This window comes from Coregonus lavaretus (genome assembly GCF_964263955.1).
Source record: "Coregonus lavaretus genome assembly, chromosome: 29".
NCBI classification, from domain to species: domain Eukaryota; kingdom Metazoa; phylum Chordata; class Actinopteri; order Salmoniformes; family Salmonidae; genus Coregonus; species Coregonus lavaretus.
In genome coordinates, this window is record NC_140016.1 from 16,221,631 (window position 1) to 16,228,889 (window position 7,259).

The following is a 7,259-nucleotide window of genomic DNA, read 5'->3' on the forward strand; positions in this document are numbered from 1 at the left end:
GCTTTTCAAATACTTTCTTGGTAACAATGAAGTAAATGCAGAAGTGTCATAGTTTTCCATTAAAATGGTCAAAAAGAAGCAAAACACTATTTCTAGAACTTACTGAAGCTTGACTGCTACTTTCTACTTGAAAAAAATGGCAGTGATTACATAATAATTATTGTTTTTCCCCCCACCAGCCCCGCTTCAGAGGACCAATAGTATTTATAAATCAATACAATGATATAAATGACGAGTATAAAAAAAGAATGCACATACAGTACAAATGAGGAATTCACTTTTTTTATTAAAGCATAAGTTTACAGTACAGCAATTCACCATAGGGGGAGTGGAGACATCATTATCATGTCCAGCCCCCATACACATTCCCACCACCTTGAGTCAGTAGGTGTGATCTCCCACAGCAGAGGGTCTGGGTCGCTGCGTGTCCAGCTCCCATTCCCATTCCCAACCACTGAGGAGTGAGTGTCTGTGCTATGTGTAGTTAACTAGTATAATTAGTGTTTGTGAAGTAAATATGGAGATTTATTAAGGAGTCCTGTTTGGAGCTGGAATTTTTACTAGGATTAAATGTCAGGAATTGTGAAAAACTGAGTTAAATGTATTTGGCTAAGGTGTATGTAAACTTCCGACTTCAACTGTATATTTGAATAATCTTTAGCTCACAACCTCAATAAATGAATACGCAGCATGTATTCACATGTAGTTATTCAATAGGCTGTGGAAAGTGTTTAGTGGTAAGTGAAAAAACTGTAAATATTTCACAGGGTTCCTCCTGATGTGATTGAGGACTGTGATTCTATTAATATATTCACTAAGACCTCTAAGAATGGCTCGTTTAAGAAAAGTAGCCAATTGGTCTTCCATTGTTTTAGTCCACCATTCTATGAACTTTACTTTAGATCGATCTAAATCATTACCAATGTGTTTTACCAAATCAAATTTTTTAGCTAGACACTCCGAAAGTCTTAGATATTGATTAAGAGTTCCAAAATAGGGTATGGAAAAAGTTAGGTCAAGACTTTTATTTTTTTTTTTCTTATCGGTTTTCACATTTGTTTTATTATGATAATTGCTAATTGTCTTGAAAAAATTTGTCACTTTTTTATTGACATCGTTATGTTTTAGCAATCTGAAAGGTACTTCTGAAATGTTATTGGGCATAAATTGTTTACTAAAATCATAAAGTTCTTTGGGAAGTTCTACATCTTTAGAATTCTCATTCAAATTGACTAATTTATCACAATAGTCTGCATAATTAGAACTACTGAATATATAATTAAAGTGACTAAATGAGGGACTATTTTTATTCTTAAAGGTTTTCAAATCTCCAGTCAAACCGTACCATTTGCTGTATCCAACAATAGTTTCTATACCATAAGATATGTTCAGTTCTGCTGAAACCTTAAACAGTAAATCCATGCATGACTCATGACCATTATTTTGCAAACATGGAGAGTTGTATGTATAGATAAACAATTTAGTATTTCGCAATTTCTCATCGTTTTTCAATATTTTTTGGACTTCATCAAGAAGTAACTCTTCAGTATGAATAATAAAACATGTGCCCTTATCATTCTTCTTCCTCCCATCTTCTAATTTAAATAATCCAACAAATACAGGTTCTCCACCACAAGGTGACTCTATAAATGCCCATGCATGTTGCGTATCAAACTTTTGCTTGCAATCTGCATTTACTGATGAGTAGAACGTATCAATACATTCTCTAATGTTTTTAAAAGGACTTGGGATGTTTTGGTTTTCCATTGGCCAGTCTGGAACGATAGTTATTTGATACGTGTCTAGTTCTACCGCATACTTTATTTTATGACCTGTATATTGAGAAGGAGAGTTGAGCAAATAGATGGATATTTGTTTTTTTTTTAACATTTCTTTATATTTCTCAAAAAGAAAGTCTTTGGTATGACTAATATCTATTAGAGGTTTGTTTTCTATATTCTCAAGTTCCAAAATTGCAACATACAGAACACCAGTTGGATTTAAGAATGGCCATGTATATTTCTTATTCATTTTTTGAATGCAAACTTTTTTTTGTAAAATGCAAAATGTTTCACGTAAATCAAAATCAACTTGATTTTGGGGGTCCGTTGGCTGGTCTGGAGCGTTGATGATAATAGGACTGGGGCTCTCTCTGTAAGGGGAATCAAAATAGCTAAATTAGATGAGCAATTTGTAGCCTGTTAGTGAGGGGTGAAAGAGAGCTAAAGATACAGTGGGGAAAAAAAGTATTTAGTCAGCCACCAATTGTGCAAGTTCTCCCACTTAAAAAGATGAGAGAGGCCTGTAATTGTCATCATAGGTACACGTCAACTATGACAGACAAAATTAGAATTTTTTTTCCAGAAAATCACATTGTAGGATTTTTTATGAATTTATTTGCAAATTATGGTGGAAAATAAGTATTTAGTCACCTACAAACAAGCAAGATTTCTGGCTCTCACAGAACTGTAACTTCTTCTTTAAGAGGCTCCTCTGTCCTCCACTCGTTACCTGTATTAATGGCAACTGTTTGAACTTGTTATCAGTATAAAAGACACCTGTCCACAACCTCAAACAGTCACACTCCAAACTCCACTATGGCCAAGACCAAAGAGCTGTCAAAGGACACCAGAAACAACATTGTAGACCTGCACCAGGCTGGGAAGACTGAATCTGCAATAGGTAAGCAGCTTGGTTTGAAGAAATCAACTGTGGGAGCAATTATTAGGAAATGGAAGACATACAAGACCACTGATAATCTCACTCGATCTGGGGCTCCACGCAAGATCTCACCCCGTGGGGTCAAAATGATCACAAGAACGGTGAGCAAAAATCCCAGAACCACACGGGGGGACCTAGTGAATGACCTGCAGAGAGCTGGGACCAAAGTAACAAAGCCTACCATCAGTAACACACTACGCCGCCAGGGACTCAAATCCTGCAGTGCCAGACGTGTCCCCATGCATAAGCCAGTACATGTCCAGGCCCGTCTGAAGTTTGCTAGAGTGCATTTGGATGATCCAGAAGAGGATTGGGAGAATGTCATATGGTCAGATGAAACCAAAATAGAACTTTTTGGTAAAAACTCAACTCGTCGTGTTTGGAGGACAAAGAATGCTGAGTTGCATCCAAAGAACACCATACCTACTGTGAAGCATTGGGGTGGAAACATCATGCTTTGGGGCTGTTTTTCTGCAAAGGGACCAGGACGACTGATCCGTGTAAAGGAAAGAAGGAATGGGGTCATGTATCGTGAAATTTTGAGTGAAAACTTCCTTCCATCAGCAAGGGCATTGAAGATGAAACGTGGCTGGGTCTTTTAGCATGACAATGATCCCAAACACACCGCCTGGGCAACGAAGGAGTGGCTTCGTAAGAAGCATTTCAAGGTCCTGGAGTGGCCTAGCCAGTCTCCAGATCTCAACCCCATAGAAAATCTTTGGAGGGAGTTGAAAGTCCGTGTTGCCCAGCGACAGCCCCAAAACATCATTGCTCTAGAGGAGATCTGCATGGAGGAATGGGCCAAAATACCAGCAACAGTGTGTGAAAACCTTGTGAAGACTTACAGAAAACGTTTGACCTGTGTCATTGCCAACAAAGGGTATATAACAAAGTATTGAGAAACTTTTGTTATTGACCAAATACTTATTTTCCACCATAATTTGCAAATAAATTCATTAAAAATCCTACAATGTGGATTTCTGGATTTTTTTTCTCATTTTGTCTGTCATAGTTGACGTGTACCTATGATGAAAATTACAGGCCTCTCTCATCTTTTTAAGTGGGAGAACATGCACAATTGGTGGCTGACTAAATACTTTTTTTCCCCACTGTAGTAACATCTTCTAGCAAAGATTCAGAAAATAACTATGAACTCTGGACTTACACATGAAGTGTAAAACAGTAGGACTACCATGTTTAACATTAGTCCACTGTTGGTACAGTGTCAAATTGTGCATGTCAGTATTCAAGACTTCAAAATATATTGCTTTCTGTCTCCTGATGCCCATAAGCATATTGTGAAAATGTTGGACATACCGTTGGTGGATCTCATTCCCCTCACTCTGGGATCTGGTTGATGTAGCAACCACGTCCTCCTCAGGAGGCCCTCTGTTACAAGAACTGTCTGTGTCGGTGGGAAGGTTCACATCATCCTCACAGTACCCATGATCCCCTTCCTCATTAGACAGCGGTAGGTGCCTCTTCTTACTGTAGAGAAACACGGACAAATAGAATGATGTTATTCACCATCAATGTCACAAACTATTAGTTGTTGAAAACAATTTTTGTGAGTTTTAAATGCTTTTAGATGTGTTCAAATACAACTTGTAAATATTTAGTTTTTATAACAGAGTTTATTTTCGTAAAACTTTCTGTACTCAAGAACAGGTTAAAAAAAACACCTCTATGGTGTTCATTGGTTTTAAAATTCATTGCAATTGAACTCAAGGTAAACTTAGAGTTGAGTTGCAACCAGGTAGATTTAGCAGCATGACATCAACACACACAGTGTGGTAACTTCCTGCTTAGATAATTCATCAACTGAATTCAAATCTGACAAGACTGCCACTATTGTCTGTTCCCAATGTGGGAGGGCGCAAATTGGGCATACCGTTGGTGGATCTCCTTCCCCTCACTGCGGGATCTGGTTGATATAGCAGCCACGTCCTCCTCAGGATGGCAACTATCAGAAGAACCGTCTGTGGTGGGAGAGTTCACATCATGCACTTCAGACAGGATCCTCTTTTTACTGTAGAGGAGCATGAAGGAGAAATAGAAACAAATGTATCATTATTACAAATGTAACTCACTTACAAACACACAGTGCCCCCCTCCTGGCTAAATAGGTTTCTGTTTTTTTCCTCTATAAAGAAAAGTTGTATATGTAATAAGTCCTTAATTTATACTGTCATAACAAAGAACTATGTGGCAATAGTTTAAAATGCATAATCTGTGTCTTATAAAGATGGTTGTAGCACTTTACATGTGTGGCTCTACAGCGATCTTGGTAGCACTTTACATTACAGTAATAACATGGTAATAGTATATTAACAATTTATTGTTACTTACAATAAATACATTATTTTGATGGTGAGTAACCATGTGTTACCATGTTATCACCACTTTATGCTGTGCTGTAATTTAAGTGCTACTAAGTGTCACGGATTCAGCCGAGGCTGCTCCTCCTCCTTGCTCGGGCAGGCTTCGGCGTTCGTCGTCCCCGGAGTACTAGCTGCTGCCGATCGATGTTTCGGTGTTTGTCTAGTTTAGCCTTATTGTTTACACCTGTTCCCCGTTATATTTGATTGTATTCCCTATATTTACCCCTGTCTCTCATTTGGTATTTTTTGTGTTATTATTTGTTGTTACGTGTGTCATTGGTGAGCGGGTTAGTTCCTCCCTGTGTGGAGGTATTCTGTGTTGTGTTCTTTACTTATTTTAGTAAAGTACGTTTCTTAGAGTTCTGTGTCCTGCGCCTGACTTCTATCCACCGCATTACACTGACACTCGTGACACTAAGATGGCGGCAGTGCCCCAAACTGCTGCGTCACTCAGAGATCTTTTCCACTTTCAAGATAACACCAGTGGAGTCAGTACTCAAACTACAGCAGGTGCCGCCATACACACATTTGATCTAGTAAAACATTTTTCAGAAATACAAGGAACACACATGACGTATTCAGAACATCTATCTTTGTCATTTTAGGATTGGTCATAATCACAATATTTATGATATCAGATGCTGTAGGACATCCAGCATGAGGGTTCCTTCTATGGTCACTGTAGCGCAGAAGTAAAAATCTGCCCAAGTTTGACCTGTTCAATCACATTCATTCTCTTAAACAAAATATCATTACTGTTTTCTCATTAGTTGGGAATGTTCTTTGAAATGTTTCATACAACATATTTTGCACATCGTTATCAACCTACTGCGTACCCATTGTGTACATGGTATGCTATTAGCATGCTAACACTCATTAAGACAGACTGGTAGCATATCTAGCATAACTAGCCATTGCTAGCATTCACTGGTTGAAGTTGAAGTAACTTTTGAGTGTCATGGAGTTGACTGGTGACTATGACATGAAAATATATTAATTACAACGTTTGTACGGGAGCTATAATCCGGTTATGACACAAAACCATTTGTCATTTTTTTTAAACCCCCGGATAAGATGTCTCGACCAATATGGTCATTTTCTCTGGGGTTTTCTGTAAAAAGGAATCAAAGGAAAGATAAATGTATATACTTACGGAAAGCGAGGCATCACGAAACTTTCACTTGCAATCTCGTCCATGTTTGTGTCTTTCGGTTTGAGGTTCACTGTCAGTCTATAACAGGGTTCTTCAATTCCGGTCCTGGATGGCCGAAACACTTCTGTTTTTTATTTCTACCTGGTAGTTAATTGCACTCAGCTGGTGTCCAGGGGCGGCAGGTAGCTTAGTGGTTAAGAGCGTTGTGCCAGTATCCGAAAGGTCGCTGGTTCTAATCCCCAAGCCGACTAGGTGAAAAATCTGTCGAAAAGTGCCTTGCCCTTGAGCAAGGCACTTAACCCTAATTGCTCCTGTAAATCGCTCTGGATAAGAGCGTCTGCTAAATGACTGAAATGTAAATGTAATGTCCAAGGTCTGAATTAGCCCCTGATTAGAAGGAGAGGATGAAAAACAGGTGTTTCGGCCCTCCAGGACAGGAATTGACGAACCCTTGTGTTTTTAATCTCTTCTGAATTTCTCGCTCTCTTCTATCTCTCTTTCTCAAGAAGAGGCGTTTTAATTGGTCAGTGATAATCCAATAACAGTTGATTTCCTTGTCCCAGTCCTGTAGGACATTGCTCAGTAGAGAAGGGGATTTCCCCAGCCAGGTATTCTGACATTATGTGTTGGGTAACTACCAAACAGAAGTCATGTAGTCCCAACCTGTCTTTTACACTGGTCTGTTCTTCCCTTACTATCAGCCTAGTTACCTTATCCACGGCAACAAGGCAATTCCATTGTTTCATTTTCTCTATTCTGTTCTGCTACAGTATGCACTGAAGAAAAGATGGCACACTGTCAATACATTCTTGCTGTCATGACAACATTACTTGCCATTATTTTAACAAGTTATTATTTTTTAAATGTTTTATTTTTGTGTGTGTTTGGAATCAGTATTATTATGTACAGGAACTATCATTGTGAGAGAACATTCTGCATTAATATATTTTATGCTAACTATTAATACTCCAATGTTATTGTCACAAGTGTAGAGAGGAGTAGGC

General features: G+C 38.5%; 1 long non-coding RNA gene across 1 annotated transcript; it reads right to left on the reverse strand.

Annotated features, from left to right (window-relative positions):
• Positions 1-267: 267 nt before the first annotated feature.
• On the reverse strand, positions 268-6,726 carry LOC311105272. Its single transcript, XR_014610230.1, has 4 exons — positions 6,256-6,726; positions 4,613-4,750; positions 4,039-4,209; positions 268-2,152 (listed from the first exon to the last, which is right to left on the reverse strand). It is a non-coding gene; the product is annotated as an uncharacterized lncRNA (long non-coding RNA).
• Positions 6,727-7,259: the final 533 nt, after the last annotated feature.